Source organism: Schistocerca americana, chromosome 8, assembly GCF_021461395.2.
Source record: "Schistocerca americana isolate TAMUIC-IGC-003095 chromosome 8, iqSchAmer2.1, whole genome shotgun sequence".
Classification (NCBI taxonomy): domain Eukaryota; kingdom Metazoa; phylum Arthropoda; class Insecta; order Orthoptera; family Acrididae; genus Schistocerca; species Schistocerca americana.
In genome coordinates this window covers 61,309,881-61,330,125 of record NC_060126.1, presented here as the reverse complement: position 1 = coordinate 61,330,125, position 20,245 = coordinate 61,309,881, and the positions used below count along the sequence as shown (strand labels likewise).

Below are 20,245 nucleotides of genomic sequence, written 5' to 3'. Positions count from 1 at the left end.
CCCCCCCCCCCCCCCATCACCATGCCAAGTCACGCTCCCGACTCTGTCTCTCAAGCTCCTTTCTGGCTGCACATGGGGTCTGGACCCCTCCACCACCCTCCACACCTATAAATCCCTCATCCGCCCTATCCTCTGCTAAGCCCACCCTGCCTGGATCTCCGACCCTCCTACCTTTTACAAATCCCTTCAAATCCTAGAACGACATGATCTCCGCCTCGCCCATCGCATCCGTCACCTCTCTCCCACGCGGATCCTGTATGACCTTATTCCATTCCCGCACCACTTCCTTTTCCTCGACCGGATACGGATCCGCTACACCTCCTGTAAACTGGATCCCCCTCACCCGCTTGTCTCTCGCATCCTCTCCCACCCCCGTCCGCTGCGACGCTTGTATTCCCACATCCCACCTGCTCTCCATCTCTCCACTCTCCATACCCTCTCCCAAAGTGGCTTCCACCAACTCCCCCTCCCTGGTGATGCCCTCATCCCCTCCATCTACTCCTCCTATCAACTTTGATCCTCCCTATCCCCACACTGTGTTTCCTTAGGGCACCCTCTCTCCCTTCTCTCCCTCCTTTCTCCCCAGGGGCTTCCCCTACCCCTGTACCTTCTTTCCTCCCCCTCCCATCTCCACTGCCACTGTCATCTACACACTCCCCTCTCCCTCGTCCCCCACCTTTCCCCCTTTTGGCAGGTCCGCAAACACTCACACGTCAAGTGAACATTTGCGCGCCAGAGATCATCGCCATCGGTTCTGTGTGTGTGTGTGTGTGTGTGTGTGTGTGTGTGTGTGTGTGTGTGTGTGTGTGTGTGCGTGCGTGTGCGTGTGCGCCGTCGTGTTAGTGCTTTACTGTTTTCCCCGCCCATGCCCATCGTTCACGTGTGTCGTTTCAGTTCAAATGTGTGTGAAATCTTATGGGACTTAACTGTTTAAGTCATCAGTCCCTAAGCTTACACACTACTTAACCCAAATTATGCTAAGGACAAACACACACACACACACACACCCATGCCCCAGGGAAAACTCGAACCTCCGCCGGGACCAGCCGCACAGTCCATGACTGCAGCGCCTTAAGACTGCTCGGCTAATCCCGCGCGGCGTCGTTTCAGTCATCAGTGTCCGTGTACAAGTGCTGAACGTTATTTTTTATTATGCTCCGCCTGTGAACGGATCCTTGCTTTTTTACTCAAGTGTCTTCTGTTTTTTGTCCACTATTATGTTTTGTTTTTCTGTGTCTTCCTTGTGTCTATTTGTTCTATCTATGGCCGAAGAGCGCCGTCATATTGCCACTGCCGGCCCACCTTTTGTGTAAGGTATTGAAACATCAATAGAGGGAAAAAAAAATAGGCACGGCCGGGTTGGAAGACTGGCAATCATACAAACGCTACAGCAGTGACTTATGAACTGTTTTGTTTTGCTTGCATTGGAATTGTATATACCTCCATTGATTATTTGCATGTCGCCATTTGCTTACAACACACCTCTGTGAATACGCAAAGTTAAGTATTGTCATTTATCATACTGTAATAAACTCCATTAACACGATTTGCTCGAATTGTTGTCTAGCGATCCGAGGAAGCAGGTTTCCTAGGCACCCTGTATTAGACGAGTGGGCAGAGCACAACAGTGAACGTACTGCTTTTGGCTGCGCAAATGCCTGTTTGCAGGTAGTGCATAGAAGGAAGTAACTGTGCACACTCTGGAGTATGATTCGCCCTGCGTTCGTTTCTCATCAAACGGGAATACTCCTGTGTTTGTAACTGTGCGAAGCGGACCGAAAATGGAGCGCAATTCTTGGGAGGGCCGGCTGGTGTGGCCCAACGGTTCTAGGCGCTACAGACGAACTGCGCGACGCTACGGTCGCAGGTTCGAATCCTGCGTCGGGCGTGTGTGTGTGTGTGTGTGTGTGTGTGTGTGTGTGTGTGTGTGTGAAGGTTCGAATCCTGCCTCGGGCGTGTGTGTGTGTGTGTGTGTGTGTGTGTGTGTGTGTGTGTGTGTGTGTGTGTGTGTGTGATGTCCTTAGGTTAGTTAGGTTTAAGTAGTTCTAAGATTTAGGGGACTGATGACCCCAGAAGTTAAGTCCCATAGTGCTCAGAGCCATTTCAACCATTTTTGAATTCTTGGGAGGAAAGCATTGTGCTTACGGGGCGGTGGGTGGAAATGTTGACACTGCTCAACGTTTATGCGTTAGCGGTTTTTCTAATAGTAGAGTGCCAGATCCGCGCACATTTACTGCCATCCACAGTTTCGTAAGAGGGGCAGGTTCACTTGAGGTAAGTTTTCCACTGGCACGTTCTCGTAATGGCGCATGTGCATTTAAGGCCTACTTTGAAGCCCGGTCTACTCATATTATGTCACGGGTGCCAATGTCTGACGGACGCGTTCGTCAACGCACAGTGCGAACACCAGGGCTTGAAGAGGAGGCGTTAGCATTCTCGAAGACACAACCACAACAAGGTCCCGATGGTTTGCACGGGAAATAGGTGTAAGCCATTTCACAACTTGGCATGTGTGGCACGAAGATGATTTGCACGCGAACCGCCTTCTGAAGGTTCACACCCTTAACCCAGTCGATTTTCCACGTCGAATTCTGTCAGTGGTTTTTGCAAAAGTGTGCCATTCAGCCGGGCTTTCCGAATTGTGTACGTTTTACGGACGAGGCATCCTTTGTACCGCACGAGAGGGTATGTTCAAGAGCCACAATCAACCCATGTGGACACGGGAAAATCCGAACGGCGCGCCGGCCGTTGTGGCCGAGCGGTTCTAGGCGCTTCAGTCTGGAACCGCACGACCCCTACGGTCGCAGGTTCGAATCCTGCTTCGGTCAAGGATGTTTGTGATGTCCTTAGGTTAGTTAGGTTTAAGTAGTTCTAAGTTTTAGGGGACTGATGACCTCAGATGTTAAGTCCCATAGTGCTCAGAGCCATTTGAACCGAACGTAGCCTTTGTTCGTAGTCACCGAGATGCCTTCGCTGTCAACATTGCGCCGGCTTGGTAGGCGATAATTTGGTCAGTCCCTACATGTTCCCCCGGCGACTGAACGCAAACACATACTTAATCTTTTTACGAAAAACTCTGCCAGAGTTGTTGGAACGGGTTCCACTCAATGTGCGACAGTGAATGTGGTACCAAGGCGATGGTTGACATGCAGTGCGAACACACCTGGGTGGAAGCTTTGGCGAGAAGTGAATAGGGTGCGGTAGGCGTGTGGCATGCCCTGCACGTTCCCCAGACTTGAAGCCCGTTCATTTCTTTCTTCTTCTGGGGCCGCTTGAAATCTGTTGTCTCTGAAAAACCCACTGAGAGTGATGAAAAGCTGACAGCGCGCTTTGTGGCAGCCTCCGGTGCAATTTCCACTTTTCGAGGAGTGTCTGAAAGAGTGCGACAGTCACTCCAGCGTCGTTGCACGGCGTACATTCAAGCAGGAGGGCGTAACCTCGAGCACTCTTTGTAACTGTTTTAAAATATAGCGCATAAAACTTTTCCCCGACTTCTCAATTACCTCGGTGCCACAAATACAGTGAAAACGTTGCCCTGAATACCTGCTGCCACGACGGCATGTTGGCGGCGCGCGCGACGCTGTTCTACGAAGCCTAGAGCCGTATTGTAAGGGGTGCGGACACAGGCTGCTATGTTGTGGAACGTGCTTGCTACGACCCACTCTACCAACCCCCCCCTCCCGCCCCACCCGTTTTTTACATTCATTTCAGACACACCTTGTAGGTAGAGGTCTGCGCCGATTAGAGAGCAACTGCAACTACATCCGAAACACCATCATCTGCAACTGCACGTGTTGAAATTTTGTTATCAATTTTAGCCAGTTCAGCTGCCGAAACTGTAATAGGATTTGAACTTCTGATCGATATTGCAAATGACCCGCTTTCCATTTGAAAATAACGAGGGGGATCTAAAATGGCCGCCTTGTTGCCAGTATAACCTGACAGTGGCCCCTCTCGCATCCGATATTATTTGCCTTTTAATTGCTTTTTCTCCAGCTGTTTTGTTTTGGAAGGCCGCTTCCACACCTACAGACCATCGTGTACACAGCCTGGTTGTAGTAACAGACGGGTCCGACAGGTCTGGACCGAGCAGCGACCCAGCGCTTTAGGAGCGCCCTGCACATGTTCCGATATCTTGGGAGGCACGTGCCCGGTGCAGAGGCGATGCAGTCAGCCGCAGCCTCGCTGAGGAACTTCCGCTGAGCAGCCAGCTGGTCGCTTGTTTAGCGATAAGAGCCGCGCGTGTCGTGTGGTGTGGTGAGGGGGCGGCAGCTGCGCCTTACATAAGGATGCGAGCCGTCCCTAGGCGCCGCCTGCCACACGCCGTGGACACCCTCACCACAGTCCTAGGGGTGTTTCGGACAAGCTGTCGCTCGGCAACTTTATGATGATGCATGGGAGAGTACACCCTGTGTTGCCGCCAGATGGTCGTGTGTGTGTGTGTGTGTGTGTGTGTGTGTGTGTGTGTGTGTGTGAGGGGGGGGGGGGGGAGGGGGGTACTCTGCCACTGCGCATTGAGGCAGCTTCTGACTGAGGCGACTGTTTAAGACACCCTTACTGTAACTGGTGTGTTTCATTTGGTCTGCATTTGTTACCATACACTCCTACAGTGATGAATTACCTGCCGGCCGAAGTGGTCGGGGGGTTCTAGGCGCTGCAGTCTAGAACCGCGAGACCGCTACGTTCGCAGGTTCGAACCCTGCCTTGGACATGGATGTGTGTCATGTCCTTAGGTTAGTTACGTTTAACTAGTTCTAACTTCTAGGGGACTAATGACCTCACAAGTTGAGTCCCATAGTGCTCAGAGCCATTTGAACCATTTTTTTGATGAATTACCTGCCATATGTCTTGTCAATAAAATGATGAGGGTGATTTTTTTTCTAGCAGTGTAGACAGTGTGTGCGTAGCGCGTACAGTGACTTAATGTAAAACGTATGTGGCAGTGTAGCACTAACATTTACATCATTAAACAACTTCCTAACGAAAAAAACCGGTATTGTATATTAGGGATAACACGAATGAGGTAGCGCTGCTTTCAATGCTCTGGCCCCACATTCTGGAGGATGGAGGTTCCACTCTTCATCCGCTCATCCTGGTTTATGTATTCATTGGTTTCCCTAATTACTTGACGCAAATGTCGGCACGTCTACTACTGTGAGGACACTGTCCCACCAATGTCTTGTCAGGCAAGACCTCTAAGACTGCAAATGTCTGTAAATAATGTCTTGAATTCATCTCGCAGAAAAATGTTAAAAACAGTACGGGCAAAGAGACGACGTATGACACTCCAGCGCTCAGGATATCATTTCGTATGAGTTCCCGAAAACAGCTAACTAACATAGCACCTGCCTTCAGGAGATATCTCCCAGCGGCCTGGGCTTGGGCCCTTGTGCAGGCAGTATTCGGCTTGGCGCAGAATTCAGTTATTATAGTAGGAAGCAGTAGTTGAAAACCGAATGACACAGGGTCCTTGGGTATCTACCACATAATTAAATCTCTGCATTTTATCCGTGTAATTTGGATATCATCGTTAAAACACAAACAAGACCCGAAAAAATACGAGAGTTGCAACCCTAATAGTGACAGCTATTTATGTAGAACTCATACAAAATACGAGGGCGTGCTGAACAGTAATGGCTCCGAATTGTGTGTTTATACTTTGAAGCTTTTAAAACAAAACAAAAGTTGTTAATACGTTTCATATATTCTTCATGTCTACATATTTACTTCTCAACATAGTCACCGTGACGACGAGAGATCAAGTAGCTGACACCGTCAGTGTAGCATTTTTCAATCCGTTAACGGAGTCACAACCTCCCCTCTGCTTGTACCGCTTCATCTTATCAAAGTCAAGTCTTCGAAGGGGTTGTTTAAGTTTCGGAAAAGGTTGAAAATCGGATAGAGGCGAAGTCGGGGCAGTATGGAGGATGATCGATGGCTGTGAACCGAAGGGGTCGGATTCTTGCAGCTGTCGCAGCGCTCGCGTGTGGTCCGGCATTTTCATGCTGATAAGAGGATGGTTGTGTGTGGCGCAAATTCTTCGAAATACAAAATAAATCGCAGCACGCTCTTTCTCACGCACCGACACAGGTACATTAGCCACCGGCACGTTACGCGCTACAATTGGGAGCCCCCTAGGGGCACAGGGCTGCAAATCTGTCGACAAGAAGAATACAATGTACAGTGTTAATAACGCTTGTTTTATTTAAAAGGCTTTAAGAATTTTCACATGAAAAAAGCTTTGGGAGCACCTTACTTTTCAGCACTCACTGGCAGATACAGGTTTCAAAGCTTTTCTTTCCTTCCAACTAGTCACTAGCATTGTGTATAACTGATTGTCAGCTATGTGTAAGTCGTAGCATGCCCTTAGCAGCGCCAATTGTGTTGATAGTGTGCTGCAGTCTATTGCCCGACAAATCTCTGTAATAGTCCCGAATCGAATGCCATGGAGTGCTTCTTTCGTCTTACAAATTAAATTAATGCCACATGGAATTATGTCTCGGTTGTGTGGCAAGTGGTACAGCACTTTGCTGCCCCATCGCTCGAATAAATCAGTCACAACTTGGGCGCCATATGCGTCCGAGCACTGTCGTACAAAATGATGGGCGCGCCCTGCATAAGGTGTCCCGCTTCCGTCTCTAAGTTGGCTGCGTTCCAAAAATTAACTGCTTAGAGAAAGAGGCGGTCACCTGCTTTGTTTTAGGGCGCTAAAACAACTGGGATCATATGCGCCCAAGTCAAATCTATAGAACACGAAGACACAGGGGAGTTAAAACACGACTACACGTAAATCCCAATCGCCGTAAGAGAAGACAGCTAAAAACAGGGAGGTGGAGAAAGGGTTATAAAATACGTCATAGAGAAACGGAGGTCCAGAACAAAAAATTAAATGGCCTTCGCCATATTGCTACGACGGATAAAAAGTAAAACGCGGACGACAGCCCGTGGGTCGTTCGCTAAAACGGGCGATAACTCAAACGGAAAACAAAAGCGGGAACGTAAACGGTTAAGAAATGTGCATTCCGTCAGGAAATGGCGGACAATTAAAAGTTGAGCGCAGTGTGCACAAAGTAGTGGCGGAGCGCCACTTAACAAATGGCAATGGCTCAAAGGGCAGTGGCCTACACGCAACCTAGTTAAAATGACCTCCGCCCAGCGGAAGGGCCCAGAGGTGGTCGTCTAAGCCGCTGGAAGCGGCAACATAAGCAAGAGCTTATTCCCCTGAAGGGAGGACCAGAGGCGCTGCCAAAGTGACACCACGTCCTGACAGACGGCTACACAGAGATCATCGGAGGGAACATAAGAAAAAAATGGGCTGAAGTACGAGGACGGCAGCCTTGGCAGCAGCGTCAGCAGCCTCGTTTCCTGGAAGACCGACATGACCAGGAACCCACAGAAACATCACAGCGGCTCCATCAAGAGTGAGCGAGTGACGGCTTTTCTGGACCCGTTGCACTAAGGGCTGGGCAGTGTACAGCACACAGAGGCTTTGAAGGGCGCTAACAGAGTCTGGGCAGAGGACCCAACTGAAAAGCCTGTGTCGCCGGATACACTCGGTGGCCTGATACAAGAGGTGGTGAAATTTTCTGTGAGATCCGCCCATCATTTTGCACTACAAGCTCGGCCGCATATGGCGCAAGTTGTCACTGATTTATTTCATCGATGGGCTGCAAAGTACTCTAAAGCCACCACACTCCCCGAACCTAAACATTGTGGCTTCATCTCCATCCCTAAGTTGAAGGAAGCAGTTCAGGGCATTCGCTTCAGAACTGTTACAGGTGTTCGTCAGGCAACAGACCACTGTATTATATCATCACAAGTGGCGCTGCTAAACATACCTCTACGATTTCCCCATCTCCGGCAACGGGTTATACACAATGTTAGTGACTACTTTGAACAACAGTAGAGCTCAGACATTTGTCTATTCTGTACAAGTTGTAAATAAGTACTTGCGACTATTACAGTTCCAGCCCTAGAATATGAACGTCAGGATATACACTAATGCCCATTACAATTGCTACACCACGAAGATGTCGCGCTATAGATGCGAAATTTAACCGACAGGAAGAAGATGCTGTGATATGCAAATGATTAGCCTTTCAGAGCATTCACACAAGGTTCGTGCCGGCGGCGACACCTACATGGTGCTGACATGAGGAAAGTTTCCAACCGATTTCTCATACACAAACAGCAGTTGACTGGCGTTGCCTGGTGAAACGTTGTTGTGATGCCTCGTGCAAGAACGAGAAATGCGTACCATCACTGCACCGAGCGAGGTGGCGCAGTGGTTAGACACTGGACTCGCATTCGGGAGGACGACGGTTCAATCCCGCGTCCGGCCATCCTGATTTAGGTTTTCCGTGATTTCCCTAAATCACTCCAGGCAAATGCCGGGATGGTTCCTCTGAAAGGGCACGGCCGACTTCCTTCCCCATCCTTACCTAATCCGATGAGACCGATGACCACGCTGTCTGGTCTCCTTCCCCAAACCAACCAACCAACCAACCAACCAACCGTACCATCACGTTTCCGACTTTGATAAAGGTCGGATTGTTGCCTATCGTGATTGCGGTTTATCGTATCGCGACATTGCTGCTCGCGTTGGTCGAGATCCAATGACTGTTAGCAGAATATGGAATCGGTGGGTTCAGGAGGGCAATACGGAACGCCGTGCTGGATCCCAAGCGGCCTCGAATCACTAGCAGTCGAGATGACAGGCATCTTATCCGCATGGCTATAACGGATCGTGCAGCCACGTCTCGGTTCCTGAGTCAACAGATGGGGACGTTTGCAAGACAACAACCATCTGCACGAACAGTTCGACGACGTTTGACCAGCATGGACTATCAGCTCGGAGACTATGGCTGCGTTTACCCTTGACGCTGCATCAAAGACAAAACCGCCTGCGATGGTGTACTCAACGACGAACCTGAGTGCACTAATGGCAAAACGTCATTTTTCCGGATGGATCCAGATTCTGTTTACAGCATCATGATGGTCGCATCCGTGTTTGGCGACATCGCGGTGAACGCACATTGGAAGCGTGTATTCGTCATCGCCATACTGGCGTATCACCCGGCGTGATGGTATGGGGTGCTGTTGGTAAGTTGGTTACACGTCTCGGACACCTCTTGTTCGCACTGACCGCACTTTGAACAGTGGACGTTACATTTCAGATTGTTACGACCCGAGGCTCTACCTTTTATTCGATCCCTGCGAAACCCTTTATTTCAGCAGGATAATGCACGACCGTATGTTGCAGGTCCTGTACGGGCCTTTCTGGATACAGAAAATGTTAGACTGCTGCCCTAGCCAGCACATTCTCCAGATCTCTCACCAATTGAAAACGTCTGGTCAATGGTGGACGAGCAACTGGTTCGTCATAATACGCCAGTCACTTCTCTTGATGGACTGTGGTATCGTGTTGAAGCTGCATGGGCAGCTGTAGCTGTACACGCCATCCAAGCTCTGTTTGACTGAATGCCCAGGCGTATCGAGGCCGTTATTACGGCCAGAGGTAGTTGTTCTGGGTACTGATTTGTCAGGATCTATGCACCCAAAATGCGTGAAAATGTAATCACATGTCAGTTCTAGTATAACATATTTGTCCAATGAATACCCATTTATCATCTGCATTTCTTCTTGGTGTAGTTTAATGGCCAGTAGTGTATCTCTGAAAACAACTGTCGCAAACGAGGTCACTAAAAAATTGACGCGAAGAGTGGAAAAGGACACCTGGCGGACTGGCGGTGGCTGGACAGGCGGCGACGAGGCGATGCCCCGGCGGGCGGAGATGCGCTCTGCACAAAGAGTGGCCACCAGAAGCAGCCAGGCGTGCAGACAAAGAGCGAGCGGCCAGGAGCCACAGAACAGGATGGCGCGCAGGAAACAGCCGCGCCTATCTTCAGCGTACCTCCACCTCCGTACAGGGTGTCCCAGGAGGAATGGTCACTACTGAGGGAGATGACACGAACGACCAGTCGAAGCAAAATAGTCCAGTAAACATGAGCGTCAAGATGCAGAAAAAGAGAGCTAAGAGCACATCATCTTCGATACTGTGAAACAAATCTCTTCTATCGTATCTTCTTTGCTGTCAGAGGTGGTAATATGGAACGAAATAAGAAAATATGTATAGTAAACATGAGCTCTAAACTGCCTACCTTATAGCCTTCGAGCACTTGTTCGTCTTCGCTACTATAAAACACAGATCTTCTACTGAAGCAGTGGTCCTTACTGTTGTTGATGTTGTGGTCTTCAGTCCTGAGACTGGTTTGATGCAGCTCTCCATGCTACTCTATCCTGTGCAAGCTTCTTCATCTCCCAGTAACTACTGCAACCTACATCCTTCTGGATCTGCTTAGTGTATTCATCTCTTGGTCTCCCTCTACGATTTTTACCCTCCGCGCTGCCCTCCGGTACTAAATTGGTGATCCCTTGATGTCTCAGATCATGTCCTACCAACCGATCCCTTCATCTAGTCAAGTTGTGCCATACCTCCACATTAGTTATGTGATCTACCCATCTAATCTTCAGCATTCTTCTGCAGCACCACGTTTCGAAAGCTTCTATTCTCTTCTTGTCTTAACTATTTATCGTCCATGTTTCCATACATGGCTACACTCCATACAAATACTTTCATAAACGACTTCCTGACACTTAAATCAATACTCGATGTTAACAAATTTAACTCTTACGGTAGGCATTCCAGAGGTCATGTTTACTACATTTTTTTCCTGTTATGTCCCTCAATAATGACGATTCCTCGCTTTACAAGTTGTTCAAAAATTCAACGCCAAAACAGATATATTACGACTGAGCAACCAACAAATTTATTTCGTTAAGCATCAGGTGTCGGAAACTCATATTGAGTGAGCACTAAGCATGAAAAAATAGATGAACTAAAAGCGTCCTCTTCAGATGTAGTTAGGACAAACCTGCTTTAAGGTGTGTAGTATGGTACTTGTATGGCTGTGAGCCCCGGCGCACTTTGCAGAACCTGTACGTTTAGTATTAACGAGAACTTTCGACAATCGCTGGATCGGCCGGGGATACTGTATGACAGGGAGGCGGGTGTCGAAACGTTTCTCGCCTAGCAAAGAACGACAAATTTCATAACAGCAATTTATTTTTCAATATAATACGCGTGTACGCTAATACACTAGCGGGCACGCTCAGATAATTTCTGCAAACCATTCAAATAAAAGGACCTCGATTTCGAGTCCAAGCAAGCGTTCACAGCATCAGTCACTGCATCATCACTGCCAAATCATCGTCATTTGAAGGTCTTTTTTTAGCTTTCGGAAAGGAAAAGTCTGGTGGGATCAAGTCTGGAGAATATGGCGGATGACGTAACAACCCGCAGTCATGCATAGTTTCCAGTGTTGCGAGGGATTTGTGCGCCGGTGTCTTGTCCTGATGAGAATGAACTCCGAGGGCCAATTTCCCGCGCTTTTTTTTCTCTCTCTTCTCTCAAACGACACAGAAGGGTGCAACGGTATGATGCATTGACAGTTACGTCCTTTTGAAAGCAATTCACGTATTTACCCCTTACGCATCCCAGAAGTCCGATGCCATCACCTTACCGGCCAATTTTTGCACCTGGAATTTTTTTTGATGTAGGGGTTGAAGTATGTTTCCACTGTTGTCATTGGCGTTTTGTCTCAGGATAAAACTGGTGAACCCACATTTCCTCCATTGTCAGCTACCTTCCAAGAAATCCGTCTTCATCCCCTTCAAATTGGCGGACGATTTCTTCACAACACTGCATACGCTCTCGTCTCTGATGTGCATTCAAGTCTTTTGGGACCCACCGAGATGAAACTTTCCGCATTCCGAAAATATCCACAACAATGTTATGAGCACGCCCATGGGAGATTCCAAACGTGGTTTCAATGTGCTGCATCGTTGTTCGACGACCCTGGAAAATCGTATCGCGAATTGCAGTCTCTGTTTCATCAGTGGCAACGGTGACAGGCCTTCGGCTCCTTGGCGCATCTTCCGCACACTTTCTCCCATGTTTCAAGTCGGACACCCAGTTTTTCATTGTTGCATAAGACGGACCACTGTCCTTAAGTGTTTTCCGCATGTCCTCTGCAATTTCCTTGGGCGCCATTCTCTTCAAATGAAGATACTGAAGCACAGAACAGCTCATGATTCTCCCGATATTGGCCATTTTGCTTACACTACGGTGTACAACGCATGCTAGCGGTAAAACTAACGAATGTGGAGCCGCCAAATTTGACGTACATACCGAGATGGGTCACTATAAACGTAGATGGTGCAGTGTGTGCAAGACAATACGCTAACTATCTCGGGCTAGAAACTTTTCGACCGCCCAGCGTACAAAGGCCTGCGAGATCCTCGAGCTTCATTTTCTGGGGCTACATGAGAAACTAAACTAAATTCCGTCCGAACTGGCCTTGGAATGACCAACGGTACCGACCGGCCGCCGTGTCTTCCTCAGCCCACAGGCGCCACTGGATGCGGATGTGGAGGGGCATGTGGTCAGCACACCGCTGTCCCGGCCGTATGCCGCGTGACAAACATATGTGTTTTCCGCTTGTGTGAGCACTGAAGAGGAATGAATTGCAAAAATTCATAACTATAGAACACGCCACATATACAGGGCATGGACAAAAATGTGGAAACGCGAAAAACGACAAATACAAAACCTAGTGCGGTGAGGAAAACTGCTGGCATTCAAAACAACTTACAGGCGTTCAAAATGGTTCAAATGGCCCTGAGCACTATGGGACTTAACATCTGAGGTCATCAGTCCCCTAGAACTCACACACATCCATGCCCGGGGCAGGATTCGAACCTGCGACCGTAGCGGTCACGCGGTTCCAGACTGAAGCGCCTAGAACCGCTAGGCCACATCGGCCGGCACTTACAGTCGTCTCGGAATGGATAAATACAGGTCCTGTATGGTTTTCAAGGAAATCTTATACCATTCTTTCTGAAAAATAGTGGCAACTTCAGGTAGCGGAGAATGACATGGATAGCAATTACGCACCCTCCCCTCCAAAGTAGAGCACAAACCCTCAATAATATTGGGATTTGGTGAATGTAGTGGCCAGTTAAGCATCCTCGTGCTCACAAAACGAGTCCTGGTTGATGTCAAGCTGTGTGAACCCGAGCACTGTCATTTTGGAACGCAGCATCACCACCGAGGAACAAAAACTGTACCATGGGATGGACCTGATCACCCAAAATAGTCACATAATTCTTGGCAGTAATGCTGTCTTGCAGAGTACCCGTGGAGCCCGTGCAACACCACGATACGGCTACCCATATCATCACCGAACCCCCGCCATGTTTCACTCTTGGACGCAAACCTGGCCAGGAGATGGAAACAATGTATAACAAGACTCATTCCAAAAAATGTCGTTGTTCCCTTGCTCCGTAGCCCAGGTTTTATGGCTTCGACACCACGTTTTTCTGTTAAGAGTATTTGCAATACTGATGAACGATTTCGGAATTGCAGCATGCACTGCGAGTGCGACATTGAATTCTGCAGTGACTTTTGCACCTGTCGTCGTCTTATTTTTCTTCACAATCCTCTTTAATGATCTCCTGTCACGCTCACTCAACACACACTTTCGTCCGCGTTGTGTTTAGCGGATGTCAAATACAACAGCGCAACCTGCAGCCTTGTCTAGCATCTGAATTTTGTCCAAGCAAGCACCTCCTGCGCTGTTTTCCATATTTTTGTCCAACCCTTATATTTTAGACCGTACGTGGGACGCCCTGTTACGTTGATACCGGCTGTCTGTCCGAGTTAACTGTGCTCGTTTTAAACGTTTATTGTACCACTGATGGGAACAATACAGGACTGAAACGCATTTAACATTGTCATACTATCAATCACACTGACCTCCTGATACTCGATAACCGCTCAACATACATGTCCAACACCTTGTTGCTTAACTAAATGTATCTGCTGTTGTCTCCGTCGTTATATCTGTCCGTTTAGGCTTTGAATTTTTAAACATCCTGTAACGTAGTCGTTCCTCCCCCGCCTCACTTACTCAAGGATCTTGTTTGCCGCATTAGTGAGTACTGAAATCCAGTCTGTGACAATGTGGACCGTTAGGAAAGGTCCGAGCATACGTATCAGCCTCACAGATTCGTGACTAACAGGATGTCAAGCGTTCGCCAGAGACAACGGTATCGTCAGGGGTGTCCCAGAGATGTGTAACGGGACAACTGTTGCTCTCTACACACATAACTGATGTGACGAACAGGATCAGCAGTAATTTGCGGCTGTTTGCTGATGATGCTGTAGTGTACGGGAGGTGTCGATGTTGAATGACTGTATGAGGAGACAAGGTCACAAACAAAATTTCTAGTTAGTGTGATAAATGGCAGGTTGATCCAGATGTAGAGAATGTATTTTAATGCAGCTGAGCGGGAGAAAAAAAAAACCTCAACTTTCGAATATGGCAACAGTGGTGTCCTGTGTGAGACAGTCACCTCGAATAACTAAGTGTAGCGCTGTAAAGCGATATGAAATGGGACGGACGAGCACTTAAGGGCGGCAGCGGGTAAGACGAATTGTTGACTTCGGTTTATTGGGCGGATTTTACGAAAGTGTGGTTCATCTGTGAAGGAGGCCACGTACGGAACACTAGTGAGATCCATTCTTGAGTATTGTTCGAGTGTTTGGGACAGGTCGGATTACAGGAAGACATCGAAGCCATTCAGAGGCATGTTGCTGTGAGATTCCCCTTGGAGTAGACAACATTTCTTCAGATTTGCTGAGGCCCTTGGGAGAGCTACACATTACAATAGCGTTCCATGATGTATCAGATAAATGAAGCAGGCGAAATACCGTCGGACTTTAAGAATGACGCAGTAATTCTAGTTCCGAAGAAGGCACATACTGATACGTGCGAATATTATCGAACTATACGTTTAACAAGTCATGCTTGCATCATATTTTGCTTCTTACTGACACGAATTATTTACGAAACAATGAAGAAACTGGTAGAAGCCGATCTTTGGAAAGATCAGTTTGGGCTCCGGAGTAATTTAGGAGCACACGTCGTATCTTAGAAGATAGGTCTAACAAAGAAAACTCTAGATTTGTATCATTTGTGGATTTAGAAAAGATATATCAGATGTAACGACAGGGTAGCCTGTAACAGCCGAGCGCCAGCCCACGACATAACGAAAAAGTGCATGTGTGAATGCATGGCCGGCTATGTCAATGTAAATGTCTGCAAATAACGAGAACATTAATGAATATTAAACTGTGTAGGTACATACAATTTAGTTCAGTTCTATGTTTGGCAACTGTAAAAGTAATGAACAGAAGCCGTTCTTCTTTTTATACGTATTATTCACAAAACAAAGTTTCAGCAATTGCTTGTAGCAAAATATATCTTAGTACGGTATTTTACAACCATAATTTGATAGCTATTTCTACAGAGTAAATGAAACGATATTGACGAACTTCAAAGGACTGTTGAGGAAAAAAACCGTGCACTTAAAACAGCAAATGATCAAATGGCCCAAAAGAACAAAGCCTTGCAGAAATACTTGGATAACACAGGAATACTGAATGCAATTGATGAAAGGGGGAAGTGTAGAAATGCAGAAAATGAAGCAGGTAAGTGGGAACACAAACGTCTAAGAACTGTGACTGGCAGTAAACCCAAAATCCACGAACGGGTAGAGGAAAAATGCAAGTCTACATGAGCATCCATATAACTAAGGGAAAGATAGATACCACCTGCACGAAAAATAAAAAGCCCTTTGTAGAAAAGGGAATCAACAATAGGAATATGATGACATCGGATGGAAAGCCAGAACTAATTAAAATGGGGAGGCTGAAAGGTGGAAGGGATGTATACAGGACCTCCACAATGGAAACGAGCTCAAACACAATAATACAGAAAAAGAAGAGGAAGTAATGAATACGAGATGGGACGTACGATATGGTGTGAAGAATTTGACAAGGCACTGAAATATCTAAGTCGAAACAAGACTCCTAGTGTACACGACATTGCATCAGAACTACAGATGGTCAGCCACATTTTAAAAAAACATGCAGGCATGTGAGGCAGGTGAAATGTTGCAGTCTTCAGGAAGAACGTAATAATTCGCACGCCAAAGAAAGCGGGTGCTGACAGGTTCATTACCGAACTAACAGCTTGGTAAGTCATGGTTGAAAAATATAACACGAATTATTTGCAGAAGAAAGGAAAAACTGGTAGAAGCAGACTTGAGGGAAGATCAGTTAGGGTTCCGGAGAAATGCAGCACCACGCGAGGTAATACTGACAATACGACGTATCTCAGGAGATAGGTTAAGTAAAGGCAAACCTATGTTTTTTGCGTTTGTACACTTAAAATAGCCTTTGACGATGGTCACTGGAACGTACTTTTTGAAATTCTGAAGATAGCAGGGGTAAAATGCAGGGACCAAAAGGCTACTTACGACTTGTTCAGAAACCAGAGGGGAATAAAAGGGATGCAGTGGCTGAGAATGGAATTAGACAAGTTGTAGTTTTTCCCCGATGTTATTCAATCTGTATATTAGGCAAGCAGTAAAGGACACCAAATAAAAATTTGGAGTACTAGCTAAGGTGAAAGGAGAAGAAATAAAAGCTATGAGGTTTGCCGATGACACTGTAATTCTTTCAGAGACACCAAACGACTTGGAAGAGCAATTGAACGGAATGAACAGTGCCTTCAAAGGATGACATAAGACGTACATCAACAAAAGCAAAACTAGGACGATGGAATGCAGTAGAATTTTATCAGGGGATGCTGAGGGAATTAGATTAGGAAACGTGACATTTAAAATAGTAGATGAGTTTTGTTATTTGGGCAGCAAAATAACTGATGCCAGAAGTACAGACGATATAAAATGCAGAATGCCACAACGGACGATAAAGCGCTCAGACAAGATGAGAATAGAAGCTTTTGAAATATGGTGCCACAGCAGAACCCTGAAGAGTACACAGGTAGATCGAATAACTAATAAGGAGGTGAATGGAACTGACGATAGAAGAAATTTATGGGACAATTTTACTAAAAGAAGGGATCGTTTGATAGTTTTGTCTCGGTAGTTGAGCTGGCCAGTAGAACAAACGTTTACAAAAAACTAAAACACACATAACTTTCAATGCAGTAGATTCATCTTTGGAACTGAGTAATATCAGACTGATAGTAATGCTCTTGATAGAACTAAATAGTCTTGAGTGATGTTACTCTCATATACGTAATGGAGGTGGGGAGGGAGCGAGGAAGAGACTTATTGTTAACCAAAAATATGACTTCTGCGCTTTAGGGAGAACTAAAATTAGCGATAAAACAATAATGACCTTCTCTTAGGTCAAACGGACACATGCTTTGTGGATGTTAACACCCTCATAAAATTAGACTGCGGAAGTGAGTATCTTTGCCGTGAATGACTTAAGTAAAGGGCAACAGCACTCGCATCGTCTACCGAAGACACCTCTCTGCCAAGAACCTCAGAGGAGAAGAAAGGCGGAGGTTCGGAAAAGGCTCCAGCGCCTAATCTGGCATGTCAGTATTCGCTTATTTTAATGATGTGTCACGTAATTGGCTATCAGTTTTAAGCGATTCTATGGAACAGAACGCTAGCGCAACTCTCTAATGAGATCATAAGCCACTTAAGTCTTATGTTCTTTTCTACTTAGACACGTGAACACTATACTCTCACGAAAACAAAGATACTAGTTAAAACAAATTTAATTAAATGTTCTGAAATGACAACAGTGGGTCAGTGGGGATAATATCATTGTAGATGCAGTGACATGAAATGGTACCAGTGCGTTTTACTTAGGTTAGTTAAACACAAAAAAAACACTATGAAACACTCAGAAGTCAACAGAATTTAGGGACAGCTATTAACAAGCATCTTGGAGAAAAAAAAGCTATCTTTAGCAAGAGAACAGTCAGCAACAATATTGTGAAAAGGACAGATTACTACACACCATATGGCGGGGACACTGAGTTGCAACAGGCCGCTGTGGACGAGCGGCTCTAGGCGCTTAGGTCTGGAATCGCGCGACCGCTACGGTCGCAGGTTCGAATCCTGCCTCGAGCATGGATGTGTATGATGTCCTTAGGTTAGTTACGTTTAACTAGTTCTAAGTTCTAGGGGACTGATGACCTCAGATGTTGAGTCCCATAGTGCTCAGAGCCATTTGAACTGAGTTGAAGGCAGGCACATAAATGGACTGCTATACATTTGAGCTTTCGGCTGAAAGATCTCCTTTGATAATTGAACTGTATAAAAAAACGTAAATTAGTTGCAAACTACGGCGTGCACACACTTTATTCAATATGTGAAGCTCACTATAGGCATTCGGATCTAGTTTACGACATTCGATATGCCTGCCATGTCGAGGTGTTCCAGGTCTAAAAACGACGACCCACTCTTCTTCCTGATTTTCCGCACAATCACACGTACATTACATTTCCGTCGTACCAGCAGCTATGTTACGTTTGACTTATTCCTGTTACGTTTGCATTAACATCAGCGACTTACGCAACTGGCGAAGTCCGCCACAAAAAGCGACACTAACGTTTTTCTATCTAGGGCACTCTATCGTTTGGAACCTTCGCTCCATGTTCTGATTTCCGTTTCTGTTTTAGATATGCATGAATAATGCACGGTATAGAATCAGTGAATCGCTCAGTATGTCTCAAACATACGAGGGTAATCCCAAAAGTAAGGTCTCCTATTTTTTTATAAGCACATAGTCCTGTTTATTTCTACAATAGTTTATATCAGTTAACATCTTGAACATTTAGCTATTTTTCGACATAATCACCATTTATGTCGATGCACTTTTGTAGACCCTGTGGCCGTTTTTGTATGCCCATGTCATACCAGCTAGCCGCCATGATGTTCAGGAAGTTATGAACCTCTTCTTTCACCTCGTCGTTGGTGCTGAACAGCATTCTGGCCAAATGTTCTTTTAACCTAAGGAACAGGTGACAGTCACTGGGCGCCAAGTCAGGACTATAGGGTGGGTGGGTGATTATGTTCCACTGAAACTGTTGCAGGAGAGCAACGGTTTGCCGAGCGATGTGTGGGCGAGCGTTGTCACGGAGAATGTGTAGGCCCTTGCTCAACATTCCTCTTCTCCGGTTCTGGATTGCCCGTTTGAGTTTTTTGAGAGTCTCACAGTACCTGTCAGCGTTAATTGTGGTCCCAGCGATTCAGCTACGACGACGAGGTGAAAGAAGAGATTCATAACTTTCTGAACAGCATGGCGGCGAGCTGGTATGACATGGGCATACAAAAACTGCCACAGCGTCCACAAAAATGCATCGACAGAAATCGTGATTATATAGAAAAATAGCTAAATGTTCAAGCTGTAAACTGATGTAAACCATTGTAGAAATAAGCAGGTCTATGTACTTATAAAAAAAATAAGAGACCTTTCTTTTGGGATTACCCTCGTATTTAAAAGCACACATGGAAACGCTGTAACTGATAACTAGGTCTCGTTGACGTGATTTAATATTACAATGAATTAATGTACGTCTGATAAACGTAACACTTTACAAACATTTGAGCTTACGCTACAAGTGACGCAAACTCATAACTTCATTTGATTTCCGAATGTTGCGGTGACGGTGCACATAAAATTTCCCAAAATCGGTAACTGTAACTTGTGGAAGGTATGAATTTGACAACAAGTAATGATGTGATAACATGCGGTCACCAACGTGTATGTATTAATTGGTTTGAATAACCTTTTTTTAAGTATCTTATACAATTTATCCCTCCCTCCCTATCCTTCCCCCCATTCCTCCCTATACCTCCCGCCCCCACCCTCACCGTTACGAGTTCATTCCATAAGAAAACCATACTCTCTTTTCTAAAAACAGTTACTAAGATACCGATAACCTCACTTCACAGTGTTAATGAAGGTCGAATAGCTGATTTAGAGACACTGCGAAACACAAAGGGCAGATATCATCTAAATGGAAGGTGCAGGGGGAAAGAATGGCAAGAGAAGGAAATATCAATTGTATCGGGACTTAATGCGGAATCAGACGCGACGACTGTGAAAATGTGTGCCAGACTGGCTAACGAACATGAGACATCCCGCTTATTAGGCAGCTGCGTTAACCGCTGCGCCATCCGGACACAGTGTTCATCGCAAATGCACCTACTATCTCGGCGCAAGCCCCTGCCAACCCACATTCCCACCTAGAGCCACATGTCTGCAGTCCCCGTGCATCACCTCCATGCT

At 46.4% G+C, this 20,245-nt stretch overlaps 1 protein-coding gene across 4 annotated transcripts in view; it reads right to left on the bottom strand.

The window, feature by feature from the left end:
- Positions 1–20,245, bottom strand: part of LOC124544681 (copper-transporting ATPase 1) — a 528,466-nt gene that overhangs the window by 357,938 nt on the left and 150,283 nt on the right. The gene's annotated exons all lie outside the window — the stretch shown is intronic.